This window comes from Phoca vitulina, unplaced genomic scaffold, assembly GCF_004348235.1.
Source record: "Phoca vitulina isolate PV1807 unplaced genomic scaffold, GSC_HSeal_1.0 scaffold41, whole genome shotgun sequence".
NCBI lineage: Eukaryota > Metazoa > Chordata > Mammalia > Carnivora > Phocidae > Phoca > Phoca vitulina.
Genome location: NW_022589744.1, coordinates 12,965,078 through 12,982,773, shown reverse-complemented (window position 1 = coordinate 12,982,773; position 17,696 = coordinate 12,965,078). Strand labels below are relative to the sequence as shown.

At 49.8% G+C, this 17,696-nt stretch overlaps 1 long non-coding RNA gene across 1 annotated transcript in view; it reads right to left on the bottom strand.

Moving 5' to 3' along the window:
* Positions 1-17,696, bottom strand: part of LOC116648015 — a 40,295-nt gene that overhangs the window by 22,236 nt on the left and 363 nt on the right. The window lies entirely within an intron of this gene.

Below are 17,696 nucleotides of genomic sequence, written 5' to 3'. Positions count from 1 at the left end.
GGCAGAAATTAGAGATGAAAACACAAGCCTGTGTGCACGCACGCCCACGCATTACGGCTGCCATGGTTCTTGTGTGTCAGAAGGTCCTGGTTCCAGCGCACACGGGCACCCTCGGGAGAAGTGACCAGCAGATGGCCCCAGTTCAGCTTGTTCTTCAAAAGCTGGGCAGCTCTAAGATCTGCTTTCTCCATTCGGGAAGAACAGGAGACATCCAGACAGGCCAAAGCAGAGTCCTGCTGTTTCAGCCAACTCCTTAGGAAGCCAGATGGTCTGTCCTCTGGCCCCCTCCAAAGCAAATCCTAGTTTCTCTGCAGTTCCGCATGTGGAGGACCCAATTCTCTTTGTTCCCTGTTTCATTTCTATGTCTTCTGGCCACAGCCCACCCAGGAGGGAAGAGGAGCATGGAAATTCTTGCATAGCATTTCTCTCCATGGTGCCTGAGCTATTAAGCCTGCAGAGCTGGCAAAAATCCTCACTCAAGTGCTTGCTGGGTACTGGGTGGTTCATAGGGCTTTGTAGAACTCATGAAAGCCAACATTACAGTGAGCTCTCCAGGGCACCTTTCCAAGAACCAAGGTGCTACATGAGGGGGAAAAAAGGGGGCACCCAGAGAAAAGCAAGTTTGCACTTGTTGGTGTTGTGAATTCTAGGGGCTCCCCCAAACTCATAAAATAAAGGGCTGGAGATGCCTGCAAAAGTATGCAAACCCCAAATTCAGGATATGACCCACAGGAAACCTGAGGGGGTACGCAGACCTACCACTCCAACACTGGTAGGTAGACTCATTGAGAAGCCTCCTCTCTGCTTCCCAGACACGCAGGTTAAGCAGGTGTGGCTCTCAGTGAGGCTGTCCACAGGCACCAACAGGCTGGTGTCCCCAGAGCTGCCCCTACTCTCCAGTACCTGCCAGATGAGAGGACACTCTGTCTTTGGTACTGTCTGATGCGTTCAGCTCTATGGTCAAAGACAGCTTCACTCGTGCTGGATAAAAGTCTGGGGGGGTGGGGTGGTAGGGGGACCTCCAAGGAGGAACAGAGTAGAATTCAAAGAAGCAAGATCCTCAGGAACATACAATCTCCGCAAGGAAGGAATGCCAGGAATGCGCCCACCATAGCAGGAAACAGCAGGGAAACTGGGAGCTACCATTTGAGAACATCACCTTCCCAGTCTCCAAAGGCAGAGCTTCATCAACATTTTTTAACAGGTTAGGGGGAAAAAGACTATGGATTGAATAGAAAAGTCAAACCCTACAGGTGTGGAATAAGTCACAATTGACAAAGAACACAGGTTTCACATATTCATTAAAGCTCGGGCATTAGCCCCTCACCTTATCCATGTAACACATTTCTGGTATGGTGCTCAGCGTCTAGAAAACCACCAGACAGGTGGAAAGTCCTCAGTAGAGTCAAGTTGGCATCATCATTACCACCTGTTCAAAAAATATCTCATACGTGTGTATATAACCCAGAAGCAATTTCCTAACAAGTTTCTAAAAATATTTTATATGAAGAGTATTGTGGGTTTTGAACTCATTTGTTAAAGATATGAAATGTGCAACACTTTCCAAGACTGTGGGAACAACTGACTGACATAAGGAAAGATGGAAATGAAACCAACAAATTTCAAATAAAAAAAAAACCCCACACAATTGTCAGATGGGATTGAAAAACAAGTGTTTTGGTTTAGTAGTGCAGGCCCCATCTTGCTTCCTCTGGATGGATCTACGTATCTTTGCGAGGCCTTGTTTCCATCTAGGATCACCACAAACAACTGTTGACGTAAACAACTTAGAAGGAGACCTTCAAGTCACATTAAGCATTAAGCCAAGTTTTTCAAAACTAATGAAGGATGGTCAATTTATTTTCTATAAAGCATGAAGACATGTCAGTGGGGAAAGGACAATCTTTTAAAGAAATGGTCTACCAACTGGACACCCATAAGCAAAAGAGATGAATCTCAACCTATATCTTTCACCATATATAAAAACAAACTCACAAGGAACTCAGACCTAAACTTTTAGAAGAAAACATGGAAGAAAATCTTGGATTAGGGGAAGATTTCTCAGATACAAAATAAAAAGCCTACTCCATAAGAGAAAAAAAAATGAGCTGGACTTCTGGACTAAAAACTTCCACTCTTTGAGAAACATTGTTAAGAACACAAAAACACAAGCCTCAGACTGGGAGCAAATGTTTGCAAAACATATTTCTGTTCACGGACTCATGTCCAGGATATTTAAAGAACTCTCAGAACTTTAATAAGGCAAAATAAACCACCCAATTTTTAAAAGTAAGCAACAGATTTGAAAAGACACTTCAGTGAAGAAGGTATATGGAAGGTAAATAGGCACACGAAAAGATGCTCAACGTCATTAGCTGTCAGGTGAGGATGTGGGACTCTCGTCCTGCTGGTGGAAGAGCCACGCTGGGAGGACCGCTTGGAGGCATACACTCATACGACCCAGCAATCCATCCTGTGCTTCCACACAAACCTGCATGGCAGTGTTTACAACAGCTTTAGTCATCATCATCAAAAATGGGAAACATCCCGAATGTCCTTCAACTGGTGACAGATAAAGAAGCAGCAATAAATCGTACAACAGGATACGACTCTGCAATAAAAGGGAACAAGCCTCCGTGCACTCAGCGCAGATGATGCACAAATGCATCATGTTACGTGAAGGAAGCCAGACCCAAAAGGCTACACACTGTAGGAGCCTACTCATAGGACATTCTGGAAAAGGTAAAACTATAGGGAAAGATGACAGATTATTCGTTTCCAAAGACCAAGGGGAGGGGAGCTTTGGACTGGGCTAAGGGAACTAAGTGTTACACAGCTTGATTGTGGTGCTCTTTACTTCATTGTATGCATTCATCAAAACTCACAGGGCTGGCCACTAACAAGGGTAAATTTTACTGCATGCAAATTATACCCCAGTAACCAGAATTAAAAAAAAAAAAAGAATATGAATCAGACTGACCTCATTAAAATATAAATTTGTAACAGGAAGGTAACATTTATTATCAACACATGTGGCATGTGTTCAAGTCAGGGTGCTAATGCCAAGTCAAATAATTAACAGTAAGGCTCTCTGGCATGCCCTGCACGGGAGGTTCATGCCATCCACTGAAAGGGGAGCTGGGCAGCACATGTGCCAACATCCTTGTGGGTCACCCAGCGTGCTGAGAAAGACGGAGGGCCCACATGGGTGACAGCTTAGGAGAAGAGGTGGGGAAGGCGGGGGGAGGGACCAAGCAGAGGAGAGGTGGGGACTTAAGGAAGAATGTGTGCAGAGAGGAGTGTTGGGAGGGAAGAGCTGGAGGCCACCTGGGTGGCGCTGGGTGCCACTTAGCAGCCCACCACCATCACGGCTGTCTGCGCCGTCAGGATTATGTGAGCAAAGCAGGCAAAGGGCTGAGGTCTAACCACCACAAGCCAGTTCTCCCCCCACCGGGGATCATCTGGGCCCATGAGCAAATAAACTAGTGACCCCATCACTCCAAACTAAAAGGGGTCACCTGCCCCTTGACCTCTGTGTAGTTTGACTGAAGACAAATAAATTCTCCTGTTTGTTTAAGGAAAGGTCTGCAAAGCCCAGAGCCCTGGGAAGAGACCTTCTTCCCTCCACTTGAAGTAATAGACTCCCCGCACATCCCTGGTGCCCGGCCCTAGGGGCAGGACAGAGGGGAGGCCCAGCTCTCTCCTGTCCGCGCTTAGGGCCACCACGCAGTCTACTCTTCAAACACAGGCATCTTGCTTTTATTAAGTGAATGTACCGTCACCTGGGGAGGATGTGTTCCAGCTCCTAGGATGTTTCCAACATTCAGGAGAGTTGCCTGGCCCACAGCAATCCCGGGTACAGAGGTGATGCTCTGGGAGCAAAGAGACAGAATGCCAAATGGACAGACAGGGGCCCTACCCTGGGAATTTGGAATTGACATGCACAGAGATTCAGTCTTGCTCTGAGTGGCTGGTCCGTGCATTTACCCACAGAGAGACCAGAGGACGGGTCAGTGACCTGCTGAACTAGGGTGTCATGCGCGGCTCCAGAGGCCCTCCCATTCTTACAGTCAACACCCTTCTTGCTTCTCTGAGCTGGCTCCGGCAGTCTCTGCTCCTTGAGGAATTATTTCCATTTTACTAATAAGCTCTGAGGCACCCCTGGGCAGTGAAGTCACTAGTCCAAAGTGACATGGTCAGTTATGGGACAGCCGAGAGAGAGCCAAGCTCAGATAGGTTTGAATCTGAAGTCTATGTTCCCAAAATAGTGCTCTTGGCAGGGCAGCTTCCAGAGAAATCTCCCCATTTCTGAACTCTTCCCAGGACCTTCCCTGGGGTTCTCAGCCCTGGCTGCCTGTCAGAATCAACTGTGGGGCCTTGAAAAGGGACCTGACCCCTCCAGAACCACACACACCTGGCCCTCTGCCAGAGGAGAGCACAGGTCAGTCCTGGGAGCCCCTGGACATACCCACCGGATCCAGCCTCAGAACTGGTCAACTGTCTCCACTTCTTTAGGGACTCCAGAACCCCAAGCCATGCTGAGGAAAGGGCAGGAAGGGGGCAGGGCGGCGGGGGAGGGGGAGCTGGGAAAGCAAGGGTACATTCCGGGAGGCAGGCAGCTCAGGAAGGAGGATGCTCCCAGAGACCAGAGGATGGAGATCGGGCGTGGAGGGGGCCGCCTCCCAGGCCAGAACGGGTGGGCAGGGCCTGCCTGAGAATGCCCACCTGCGGAGAGGGTGGAGCACGGGGACCAGGCTCACAGGTGTTGGTGACAGGCAGGAGGGAGGTATAGAAGCTGCAGGTGAATCCTGCAAGGTAAGACGGGGCCAGAAGGACCCGGATTCCTCCCCGCTGAACTCACCGCCCCACCCAGTACCTGGTGCGGGTTTTTATTTGGGAAGAACTGGCGGTTACTATACCACCGGTTTGTTTTCCCCTGGAAACACCGGGCTGATCTCCCCGTATTCCCAAGTCCGGTGAGACTTCACCGGAGGCCGCAAACAGCTGAGCTGTGGAGCATGGCTTCTGCGGAAGCCAGGAACTACGGCTCAGAGGGGAGCCAGTCACAAGAATCTCTCCTTCTAACTGCCCCTCAAACTCTCTCAGGAAGCAGCAAAAATGCTGTTGTCTTGCGTGTACGGCTCGGGCTGACCCAGATAAGATGGGCTCCCCGTGCCCCGCCAAGGCCCTGTGCCTCTGGGTCAGTGACTTTGACACAAGGACTGCGGGGCCCCGGGGATTAAGCTAAGCTTCTGTTAAGTCCCTGACCTTCCAGATAACATCATCCAAACCAAACCCACGGGACATTGGTTCTCCTCTCAACACAAATGCATCTTAGACTCTGCCAAGAAGGCTGTCAGCCTACTCCCACGTCCGTTTCCAGCCCTCTTCCTCCGGGGACCGCTGAGGGTCCCAGCATCGGGGACACGCACACACACACACCTGAGACACCGAAGCCAAGGCCGCCACCTCTCCCAAGCAGGCTGGCTTCTATCTGAACCGGCCACTTCCGGCCCTGGGGAGGGGTGTAAAGACCGCGGGCGCCCACATACAGGGTCAGGACCACCTGGGATGGTCTCTACTGCAACTGACGTCCTGCCCCCCCCTCCAGCTCCTGATTGGCTGACACAGCTGTCCATCACCAACCCAGGGAGCCAATAGGGTGACAGGCACGTGACCGCTCACGTGGCGTCCACGTGCCCTGAACAGTCACGTGACTACACTTCCCAGCGGAGGATGTGTCCCCCGGCCCAGTACCCAGTCGCTGGTGGAGGGAGCCGCACAGCTCCTGTAATGTAGGGACAGTTTCGAGGTGGTGGGATGCGCCGAGTGGCCCGTCCTCAGTGGAGGGTCAGGGTTCTTCCCAGAGCGATGATGTCCCCTCCCCGCGGAGGGACACTTGTTTGCCAAGTATTCGTCTTCGCATCCAGCCTTGTTTCCGGGCGAGGGCGAGGCCGAGCGGGGGTCCCCACACCACCCCGTCTGCTCCAGTCTTTGCACCTGCAGCTTTAGCAGCGGACAGACGCGGCATTGCGGACACCCCCCCGGCTCACGGCAGCCTCTCTCCATCCCTGGCACATCCACATCCGCAGCATTTCGGAACTCCGGGGAGGCAGTTCATGGAAACTCCGCTGACCGGGGCGCGGGGTCACGCTTCACCCCCACGGTGCCCCGATCAGCCCGTGACCTTGGGCATGTCCTTGAACCTCCCTGGGCCTCCGTCTCCTCCTCCAGGAGGTGAGCAGGGTGAGGCCGCTCGGTTTCCGTGGCCTCTCTCAGCTCCGAGGTCTGTGCATTTGCTTCCGACACCTCTGTACCTTCTCCCTGAGTCCAAATCTGGAAGAGAGGAATCTGCCGCGTATGAAGATGCTTGTGTTTTCCGGAGGGACCCTCTCATCCCCTGGCATCCTTTTGTGTGCTGCTGTCTACCTGTGTCTCTGGCTCCCAGGGAAAGGATTATTTGATCTCATTGTACGGTGTCCTGATTGTTAGCTCCATCTGGGCGATTGAAGAAGTTCCAGCCATAAGTAATAATGATGATTATAAAAATAATAACAGGCACAGTCTCCTCCCCATGTCAAAGCATTGGTTGCTTCCTCTTCTTTTTTTTTTTAAATGCCACTCTGTGCCAAAGGCCTTCAGAAAAGGAGTTAATTAATATCCCTTGCTGTGGACTAATTCTCGTTTCAACATGTGGCTGTCATTTCCCTGTCATCATAGCTGATTTACAACAAGGTTTAATTAAATTCTCCGTACATTATTCAGCATTCTCCAAAGACAACACCAGAGAGGCCCGGGGTATTTAAAATGTCACCTGCTGAGACATATCACCTCTTCTTAAATAAATATGACAGTGATCAAACTTTGGCTAATTACAGTGACTTAGTTATTTGTTTGTATGTTTTAATATTTAATTGCTTTCATGTTCATCCAATTACCGAGCAACAGCAAATAGAAATTAACTTTTTATCAGCGTGTTCCCAGCTTAGCGAATAAACGCCCCGAAGCCTCCGTACAAGGGGAGCTGCCCAAGCTGAGAGACTGCAGACACGTTCTCAGCTCAGTGCACGGGTCGATTAAATTAAGGGAGAATCCTCGCTGCTCCTGCCCCAACTCGCAGCCTGCTTGGGGCTGCACGCCCAGCTTCCAGGAGCATCTGACTCGAGACTAAGAGCCGTGAGCAGAACATGCTCAAGGATTTAATTCCATACTGCCACCCCATGGCCACTCGGCACAATTGCCCCGCTTCCTTCGGATGCTCAGGGTTCCCCGGAAGGAGATAGAACGCGGGGAGCTTGTGTCTTTAAGTTCCCCACACCACAACCTGAGTTCTCTGCACCACGGAGGCTCTGTTTTCATGCTCATCCAGCTCCGTGGGGCGTCTGCTCCTTGTTAGAAGTTCTAGCGCCTTCTGCCAAGCTCCCTGGGACAAAGGCAGCACCTGAGAATGTGTCTACTGTTGTTGTCATTTATTTCACAAATTCCAGCAACTGGATACCCGGCCAGCTAAGAAATGGGAACCAGAATATGCACACAGCTTACCATGAATGGTGTTCTGATCACACGCCTTAGCCAGACCCTGAGATGTCCCACAGGGCTCCCAAAATCTAGTCCCTCAGGCATTATCTTGAAAGCTCCCACTCGCTCTAGCACATCATTTGACATTTCGACGTTTGCTTTTCTCCCAGTCCTAACTTCAGTATCTCAATCTCTGCAGAATTTCAAAAATAAAAAGGGATGAAGAATTAAGCCTTCCTGGAACTCTCTCAGTGATTCCAAATTGGATAAGCCTGTTCTGCCTCCAGCCGAACCCCACAGCCTCATGGGATGTTGGTTTAAAATGTTCAACTTTCCAAAAATAAAAATAATCTTTTCATGTCCTTACGTCTTATCTTCCCAGCTCAGCTGTAAGCTCCTTAAGGGGCGGGTCCAGAAACAAGCAGAGACTTAACCATGATAAAAGCTAAAGAAAATAGCAACTGGCTAGCCTTCTGCCAAATGGCCCATGAGTGGCCTTATATAGGGTCTGGCTCACGAAGGGGCACACAGGTGTCCTGGAAGGAAATACATCTGTTCATTGAGCAAGTAACACCTACTGTGCACTAAGCATGGGCTATCCAATGGCGATTAAACAATGCAAAGGCCCTGTCCTTGGTGCTGGAGTCTGGGAGAAAGCACAAATAATTGTGAGTTGAGGCATGTGGCTGAGAAGGCAGAGGACAAAGGAGTGTGGCCAAATGAGGGGACCTGGTCTGAGGAGCCAGCACGAGCTTGCCCAGGAAGCCATTGTGAGCTGACAGCTGAAGAAAGAAGAGGAACCTTTTTCATTTAGCAAAGAATAGGTCATTTGGAAGATTTTTCCTGGGGGCCCTGAGTTTATGCAAATGAACTCAGCCCAGAAAGAGAGATTCTAATTGGTCCCAGCAGGTGCTTCCCTGGTCAGGGGTCAGCACACAGTTCAGCACCTGTGTGAACATCTCCATCGGGGTCCCTGAGGCTTGCATTGGCTGTCACACCCACTCTCTTCAGATCCTGGAGATTTTTTACCTTAAATTCACATCAAATCCTTATTCCCATTTCCTCTCAAACTAATTCTCCTTGACAGGCAAGTCCTTAGAGAAAGCAAGAAAGCTTCAAATCCCTTGGCTTGGTCAGGAATTACTGAGACACCAAGGCAGCAAAGAATACAGCACAGTGGATCAAGGCGAGCCCAGACATCAGGGAAGGGTCTGGACCTTAGGAACCTGAGGGGGCCCTGCTAACATGGGGGTCCAGCTCGGATGGTCCCTCTGAAAAGCAAAAGCACCTCTACGGTATTGAAGCCATTCAGTTTATCCTTGTCAGAGCCCATCAGAACGAGGTGAGTGGTAGGGCTCAGGCGTAAGTGTCACAGGTTGTCACAGGATGAGGCAAGGTTCTGGCTGTCCCCATCTGAGCCCATCTGGAGGAGCAGGAGAGGTTGCATAGAATGTAGGAGGATATATAGAACATTTAGGACATGAAAAAAGGACAGGAATGGGCCAGAGGGAAAGATCAGTCAGTTTTACAACTTCTCCCTGACTCCTTCTCTCAAGACACACATCCTTGGTGTCAAGCCCCATAGAGAGGCAACAGTTAAGGGCCCGGATGACAGCCAGCATCAGCCACCAGACTTGTAAGTGAACATATCTTTGGATGATTCCAGCCCCAGCCTTTGAACCATCCCATATGATGCTGAGAAGAGCAGAGAAAAGCTGTCCCCACTGAGCCCATGAGCAAAATTAATGCAATCATTGTTTAAATAACACCCAAGTTTGGGCTTATTACATAATACTAGAGAACCAGAACAATACCTGTGATCAGTCTCAACCTTGTCCCTCTGACGGCAAAAGATATTACCACTTTTACCTTCAAAATTTATTAATTTTTATCTGAATTTCTTAATTCAGATACTTCTCATTCCAAATTCCCACCTGGGCTAAGATGAAGTGGGTCTTTTCTTTGCCTGAATTAAAGAGTTACCTAAGCAACTTAATCATGTACCCAGATGATAGGGCAAAATCTACTTTCAATTGAAACTATCTTCAGGGGACGCCTGGGTGGCTCAGTCGGTTAAGTGTCTGCCTTCGCCTCAGGTCGTGATCCCAGGGTCCTGGGGTCGAGTCCTGCATCAGGCTCCTTGCTCATCGGGGAACCTGCTTCTCCCTCTCCCTCTGCTGCGCCCTCTGCTTGTGCTCTCTCTGTCAAATAAATAAATAAATTAAATATTTTTAAAAAAAGAAACTATCTTCAGGTACATCTATTATAACATGTATTTGCATACAAAGAGGTAATATTCCAGTCACAAAGTAAACTTATCTGTTTGTTCTGGTCCTTACCAAGTAACTTTGAGACATTTGAGTACATTAAGTAGTCACTACAGGTGCTTGAACATAATCCATCAGTGTTTCTTTAAAAACATTCAATAACCAGGGCACCTGGGTGGCTCAGTTGGTTAAGTGACTGCCTTCGGCTCAGGTCATGATCCTGGAGTCCCGGGATCGAGTCCCGCATCGGGCTCCCTGCTCGGCGGGGAGTCTGCTTCTCTCTCTGACCCTCCCCCATCTCATGCTCTCTCTCTCATTCCCTCTCTCTCAAATAAATAAAATCTTTAAAAAAAAAATAAAAAAATAAAAAAAAATAAAAAATAAAAACATTCAATAACCAGCTTGCTTCCCCAGCATTGCTCCAAGGACTCTGAACCAAATCATAAGTAAATCCTTGAACTTTCTATATAGAATTACCCTGATGAGAAGCAGCTCTGTCACAAATCCATACCTGCAATTCATCTGTATTGTCCTGTGACTTTCCATTTAAGACTTATATCTGTAACGACTGTGCATTTTCTCTGTCCTCAACATCTTAATATACTCAGCAAATCTCTACCAACAGTCAGGCAAACCTACTTGTTATCATACTTTTATCTTCACCCCCTTAGCTAGAGTAATTTCTTTCTCCTTGTGATGCACCCTCAAAGGCCCTAAGAAACGTTTACATCAACCTATAGAATATTTTAACTGAAAGCACCATTAAATTGAGACCCCAGAAAGCCCAGGTCTTAGCAGGAAATACCATGTCTTAGAGTAAGGGCCACACCCTAAATCCAAGTTGAAAACCAAAGCAGGTCCACCCAGACAAAGAATACAATCAAACCTTGCAGGAGGAAAAGCATTCACCAGAATTTACTGTATGCCAAACAAAATTCAACATTTTTTTAAAAGTAGGATAAGACAATCCAGACTCCATATAACATATCTTCTGAAATGTCCAGCATACAATCGAAAATTACTAGACATGTGAAGAAATAGAAAAATATGACCCGAATCAAGAAAAAAAAAAAAAGAAATGAATAGAAAAAGATCTGAGCTAACCTATCTTAGCAGAAAAGACCTTTAAAGCAGCTATTAAGAATGTGCTCACAAACTTAAATGAACGTTGGTGATGAACAAAATAGGGGGAATCTCAGGAAAGAAATAGAAACTATTAAAAAATAACCAGATTGATTCCAGAACTTAAAAGTAAACTATTTAAAATTCCCTGACTAGGAGATTGGAGACTATGGAAGCAAGGATTAGTAAGCTTGAAAACAGGTCAATAGAAATTATTCCATCTAAAGGATATAGAGAAAAAGATTTCATGAAAACCAACAGAGATTTGGCAGTCTATTGGACAAAATTATGTGGTATACATATATGTAAGTAGGAGGGTTTTTTTAATGTAAGTAGAGTTTTTAACAGAGAAGATAAAGAGAATGGGGCAGAAGAAATATTTGAAGAAATAATTGTTAAAAATTTCCAAATTTGATGAAAAACGTTCATTTACAGATCCAAGAATCTCAGAAAATCTCAAGCAGGGTCAATTCAAAGCAACCCATACCAAGGTACACTAGAGTCAAACTGCGAAAAAAAAAAAAAGAAAGAAAGAAAGAAAAAGAAAAAAAAGAGGATCCTGAAAGTGGGCAAGGGAAGAAAAAAAAAAGATGCATTACATAGAGAGAAACAACGATAAAAATTATAGCCATTTTCTCAACAGAAATAGTCACAGCCAGAAGACAAGGGAGCAAAAATCTTAAATAACTGGAGGCAGGGGGTGAAGTGGAGGGAGGGTTGTTGGCTCATGAGTCTACATCAAGTGAAAATAGCTCTCAAAAATGAGAATGAGGGCGCCTGGGTGGCTCAGTTGGTTGAGCGACTGCCTTCGGCTCAGGTCATGGTCCCGGAGTCCTGGGATCGAGTCCCACATCGGGCTCCCAGCTGGGCGGGGAGCCTGCTTCTCCCTCTGACCCTCTCCCCTCTCATGCTGTTTCTCTCTCTCTTTCTCTCAAATAAATAAATAAATAAAATCTTTAAAAAAAAAAAAAAATGAGAATGAGACAAACACATTTGCAGATAATGAACTCAGAGAATCCCTCTGCAGCAACCTGGCATGACAAGAAATGCCTAAGGCAGTTCTTCAGGATGAAGGGAAATAATGCCACACAGAATTCAGATCTACAAGAAAAAATAAAGAGCACCAGCAATGGCAAATATTACGGGTAAAAATGAAAGCACATGTTGCACGAGGGATCAGGTGTCCAATGGCCTGGGCTTCTATCTAGTTCTCCCACTTCCTAGCTATGTGACCTTGGGCACTTCCTTATAATGAACCTCAGTGTCTCCATCTATAAAATGGGAATAATTCTAGGACTGAATTTATAGAGTTGCAGGGGGATTAAATGAGAAAACCGATGTAGAGAGTATGATACAGTACCTGCCTTAAAGCCTTCACCTATATGAGCTCTTTTAACCATTCAGCACCCTTGTTTGGTGGCTGTTGTCCCCATTTCAAAGGGAACCAACAGAGCACAGATCAGGCAGCCACGAAGAGGGAAAGGGTGTCCACACTCAGACACAGCATAACCTCAGATGCATGCATGTACTCTAGGGCACACCAGCGGTGCCTAACCATGGCTCCACCATGGACCCTGTCTCAGAATACTATTTATAAATGCACAAAATTAAATACATAGAATTACAATGGTGACCAATGACAATGAATGCCCGTTCTTAAATATGTTGCAAAGATTGACATTTTATAGGTGCTTCTTCATCAATGCATTAAATAAAGCATAGTTGCTGATTTAATAACCAACACGATTTCTTTTTTTTTTTAAGATTTTATTTATTTATTTGACAGATAGATAGAGAGCACAAGTAGGCAGAGAGGCAGGCAGAGGGAGAGGGAGAAGCAGACTCTCCACTGTGCAGGGAGCCCGACGTGGGGCTCGATCCCAGGACCCTGGGATCATGACCTGAGCCGAAGGCAGCCGCTTAACCGACTGAGCCACCCAGGCTCCCCTAACCAACATGATTTCTAAGTGATGATGAGCATAAAGAATATTTTGAGATATCTGCAACAACTTTAATGTAGTGAAGAAACAGTTGTGAAAACCACAGTGGTGTGTTGAGTCCATTTATAATGGAAAGAAATGCTAAATTGCAGTAGAACTTTGCCGAAACTAAAAATGTAAATTTGCCTCATCCAAGCTCCTGGACCTCAACAGGTCCATAAACGCCAGGTTAGGGACCTCGGGTGGTCTGGTCTGTATTGCTCTCAATAAATGTTAACCACTATCCTCTGGGACGTGGATTCCCTTTGTCCATCTGCAGAAACCTCCCGACTCACTTCCTCAGAGGGAAACTAAATGCCTATCCATGCATGTGGATACAACATTTTCCAGATAATTGCAAGGGGTTCTCAGACCTTTGGAAGCCCCCCTTGGATCCCAGATTAAGGAGCCCTCCTTCCTGAACAGCTGTCAGAGTCCTTATCTGCTCAGGAGGAAAATAATCTCCCCAAGAACATACAGTATTTGAAAGGAGAAAACATGGAGCAGAATTGGCCATTCAGGAATAGAAAGAAAACATCTTTCTTGACCATCAAAGCCAGGAGGTAGCTGTGACCCAGCGTAGCCCATCTACAAGACTGATTACTTAATGGGATCCAGTTGGCGATGAGACGCGGGGTGAGGCCAGTGGAGGGCTGGACAGAGAGGGGACATATTACGTGATGCAGTTTGATGACACTAATTACTCATAATGGCCCAAGCCACCCAAATGACCTCCGCCACCCAAAGCACCTTAAGGGACTCGTGGCTCCAACGTGTCCTGTAGATAAGCTTCCCCAGTGGGAGCAGCCATCCCCGACCTACTCGGGAAGTAGATTTGGACTGAACATCTTCTCAAAGCAGAATTCCTTGACACCTAGCAGTAGTAACCCCATTGTTAAATGGCTTCACGTCCCCAAATTTCCACTGTGGAATATTTTGGAAGAGCACCAGATATATATATGAGGCCTAAAAATCGCAACTGCCGGGACTGGGCCACGTTACTGAGCTTCTCTGCCTCTCTCTCTCTCTCTCCCCATCTGTAAAATGGACAAGATGTGACCTCTTTCATTTACTCTGGAGTCTAGGGTATAAGATAAGGGCTCTGTCACTAGCAGTCAGGGCATAAGATCCCAACTGCTTTGGAAATTTAAAGGAAGGCAAGTTCACCCCTCATTGTGGACATCATCACCAAAGGCTCTGTGAGCAAAGGAGGGAGCTTGTGAAGACCAACTGAGGCTGCGTGATTCTGCAGGACATCAAGACTCAGTGCCCACCGCCACCCAGGTCCCCAGGAGCAGTCACACCCCGTACCCTCTCCCGTGACGACGTGGATGGCAGGGCCACATGCTCTGGTCCCCACACAGGGAGGCCCTCTCAGCACGTGGGCTTCTGACAACTGCTCCCTGGGACTGGAAAACAGCAGGTGTACCCTGGGGGAGGGGTGGGCGGGCAACAGGGTCCCTCCTCCTTCAGAGTCATTCCTCTTTTACTGGAATACTTCACCCCCACTCGTAGCTAAAACTGAGAGGATGGGGTATTATCATAAAGGTAAATACATAATTACAGTAGGTGGTAGGTTTAAAAAAAAACATGCAAGCTGATTATTTATTTATCCAACCAACTGGAAACACATGAGCGACACCATCTTACTCTGACAGGTGAACATAGTCATAATTGCTCTTTAAACATGTATTTAAATGTTGATCTGTTGTGTAAATACATTTTTAAAAGAACACGTTTTGAGAAAACATCTTTGGGGGGGATGTGCTGGGCAGGGGGCTTGGAGCATGAAAACATCTTGGTGTGTTCCAGCACATGCATTCTGGAAGTTTCTTCTCCTATCAGAGCAGATGTTTTTAAGGCCCTCGGATGTACCTTTTAGAAATACATTTTGTTTTTATTTAATTAATTAATTAATTAATTAATAGAGGGAGAGAGTGGGGAGGGGAGGCACAGAGGGAGAGAATCCCAAGCTTCATGCCCAGCACGGAGCCCAACACAGGGCTCAATTCCAGGACCCTGAGATCACGACCTGAGCCAAAATCAAGAGTCGGACGCTCAACCGACTGAGCCGCCCAGGTGTCCCTGGAAATACCTTCTGGATTCACATTTTCTAAGAGATTCCATCCTCGTCTGCTCAGGCTGCCGCAACAAAGCGCCACAGGCTGGCTGAGCGGCTTTAGCAACAGAAATTTACTTGCCCACAGTCCTGGAGGCTGGAATCTGAGATCCAGGTGTGGGCAGGGCTGGTTCCTCCGGAGGCCTCTGTCCTTGGCCTGCAGACGGACACCTCCTCCCTGTGTTCTCGCACAGTCTTCCCTCTGTGTGTGTGTGCTCATCTACACTTTTTATAAGGACACCAGTCATACTGGATTAGGGCGACTCTAGTGACCTCATTTCCGCACCCTCTCTCTGCACCCTGAGCTGCTGGGGTCTGAATGGGGGTGGGGTATCCAGTCCACACCAGACCCCGTCCGATGGCTGGCGCTGCCCGGGTAGGAGAGGCTTCCCGAGGACCCGTGTCATGCATCTTTCCGAGGGCTCTCCTGTAAAAACGCTTGGTTCCAGCCCCTGGCTTTATTTATCTTTAAGGATAAATACACCAGAGGGTGATAAATACATGCCTCAGTGGCAGAGAACACATTCCAGAAAGTTCCACACTTGAAGGACTGTCCTGATAAGAGAGGGGAGCAGGTGGTTTCCAGGGTCAACCTTAGGCACCCCACCAGGTGGCCGGGAGCGTGGGAGGGGAGGGGCCTGGCCAGCAGGGGGACGGCACCCACCGCCCTTGCCCTCTCCCCCAGCCCGCCCCGGTGGGCACCCCCTCTGCGGGCTCATTAGCAGCCATCCTCAGCTTTTAGGGGCGGTTCTCCCGGCTCTGGGAGCAGCGGCGGTGGCTCTTCCCCGGGGGGAAGCGGGCAGGAGGCCAGTGCTCATCTGACACGTGTCAGGTCAAATCACCAGCTATCCTGAGAACATCTTCCTCTCGGGCACTGTCGCCTCTAGCCATGTTGTGCCAGCAGTGGACAGAGAGACAGCCGGCTGCTTAATGATGCCAGGCAGGCAGCCCCCGACAGCACGTCCCTCCCGGCTCTCCAAGGGTCCCAGGGGCCCTCACCCCCGCTTCAGAACAGAGTGCAGCTAAGAGCGGGGGGCTCCCCCCGAGTGGCAGTGGCCGGGTACCGCTGGGAGGGGTAAGGACCCTCATCCTCCCGACTGGCGCGTCCCTTCCAGGCAGCAGAGAGAAAAGGAAGAACCCATTTCCCGGGAGACTGGGCGTCCGCAGCGTCTCCACAGCCGTGGTGCGCAGTGGCCCCCGTCCGCGCGCGCAGCCCGTGCCCGTTTCCTGTACTACGATCATCACGTTTACTTCGTGCGTGGTTTAGCATCACAGCCGCTTCGGCATTTCAAGCTCTGCACCAAGACAGAGAACGGAAATGCACATTCCAGCCTCCTGTATGCTCCTCTACCCATTCTGGAATGCTCTCTGCTATTATATGAGCTAGTGTTCCAGAAGCTTCCTCAGCTGGCCACACACAGCTGGCCCTGGCCCTGGCACCGGTGGTCCTGCCTGCTCTGCCCCCTGCACAGGTGGGCACAGGTGAGCCGTCCTTCTCAACAGTGGTCACTCTGCCCCTGTCCCCTCTGTCCCTCCACATCCCAACCCCACCTGGGAAGTTGTGGAAGGAGGGGGTCGTGAGGCGAGGGGGCGGAGGAAGGGAAGGAATAGCTGCCCATGGTGTGACAGCTCGCACGCAGGCAGAGGAAGGAAGGGTGCCCGCCCCAGCATCCAGATGCTTTCAGATTCTTCCCACCCCGTGGACCTCCTGGAAGCTCGCGGAGAGGTGGCGGCCCTGAGCACCTTCCAAGGCAGGCAGCACCGCGGGACAGCCCCGTGGCTCGTGGCTCGGGGAGCTGGTACCGAGAGCCTTGCAGAAAGGAAGGCATTAAAAAGCAGGGGAGGAGGAGGGGCTGTGCTAGGGGAGGAGAGAGAAGGAAGGGGTCCTCTTGGCCATACAGGGCCCCAGGGCAGAGCAGAGGGGTAAACAAAGGCGGGGTCTGTGACCCACCCGGTCCCTGGTGACCATGGGGCACGCTGCCTGGCTGCCCCACTCCGGGTGCCCCCTCCCCCCAGGTTTTGTTCTTCCTTTCCCCAAATATCTGCGCTGTGCTCTAAAGTGGAGGCAAGGTCCCCGGGGACCACGGCCAGCGCAAGAGGGGCCTCTGCTTGGAGGACATGAAAGGAGAGGCTTGGTTGAAACAGAGCCCTCGACTGGTCCCTTGGGATCCCCCCCCCAAGCCCATGCACACACCCCCTACGTGCGCTGCGCAGCCTCTGAGCAAAGCCTGGAGCCAGATGCTGCCCCCGGGGCACCCCGATGGGCTTCGCCCTCGACAGCCCAGCCCCCACCACGCTGGTCCTCCGAGTTCCTCTCCCTCGGGTCGGTCGCAGAGCAAAATCCACACCCTGAAGGCGCCCCGCCTCCCTTGCCCGCTCTTCGGCAGGTGGTTGGCCCGGAGCCCCCGCGCTGCCTCGGGGCGCAGACGGTGGTAGAGGGGCCTCACACAGCGCGCTCGCGCTCCGGGTATCTCTGCAGGGAAGCCGGGCCCTCAGATCAGACCTGCCCTGGAGCCCCAGCACCCCGGCGTCCTGTCCCCGCATCCTGGCTTGCTCTGCCCACCTAATGCATTCCCAGCCTGGCCCCCGCCCCTGGCTCACCCAGGGAGGCTGCGGAGTTCCTGGGCAGGGGTGGGGAGCGGGGGGCTCACTGCCGTGGGGCGGGGAGCAAGACAACCCTATCACGGGGGC